General features: G+C 40.9%; 1 non-coding gene across 1 annotated transcript; it reads left to right on the plus strand.

Moving 5' to 3' along the window:
• The first annotated feature begins 393 nt into the window (after positions 1-393).
• LOC130978360 (small nucleolar RNA R71) lies at positions 394-501 on the plus strand. Its single transcript, XR_009086008.1, has one exon. It is a non-coding gene; the product is annotated as a small nucleolar RNA R71 (small nucleolar RNA).
• The last annotated feature ends 203 nt before the right edge of the window (positions 502-704 follow it).

Here is a 704-nt window from a genome sequence, read left to right on the forward strand (position 1 = left end):
TTCTCCTAGGTAATTCACCTCTTCCATTGAAGGGTTCTCAGGAGCATAAGCTTCTTCCTCAGATAAAGCCTCTTTAGTACTGCCAGGTGCATTTTGCATTCCAGACAGACTTTGAGAAATTAAATTGACTTGTTGAGTCAATATCTTATTCTGAGCCAGTATGGCATTCAGAGTGTCAATCTCAAGAACTCCTTTCTTCTGATTAGTCCCATTATTCACAGGATTCCTTTCAGAAGTGTACATGAATTGGTTATTTGCAACCATTTCAATTAGCTCTTGAGCCTCTGCAGGCGTCTTCTTCAGATGAAGAGATCCTCCAGCAGAGCTATCCAAAGACATCTTGGATAGTTCAGAGAGACCATCATAGAAAATACCTATGATGCTCCATTCAGAAAGCATGTCTGAAGGACATTTTCTGATTAGTTGTTTGTATCTTTCCCAAGCTTCATAGATGGATTCTCCATCCTTCTGTCTGAAGGTTTGGACTTCCACTCTAAGCTTACTCCATCTTTGTGGTGGAAAGAACTTTGCCAAGAAGGCATTGACTAGCTTTTCCCAAGAGTTCAGGCTTTCTTTAGGTTGAGAGTCCAACCATATTCTAGCTCTGTCTCTTACAGCAAAAGGGAATAGCATCAGTCTATAGACCTCAGGGTCTACCCCATTAGTCTTGACTGTGTCACAGATTTGCAAGAATTTAGCTAAGA

This window comes from Arachis stenosperma, chromosome 4, assembly GCF_014773155.1.
Source record: "Arachis stenosperma cultivar V10309 chromosome 4, arast.V10309.gnm1.PFL2, whole genome shotgun sequence".
In the NCBI taxonomy this organism is placed as follows: Eukaryota; Viridiplantae; Streptophyta; class Magnoliopsida; order Fabales; family Fabaceae; genus Arachis; species Arachis stenosperma.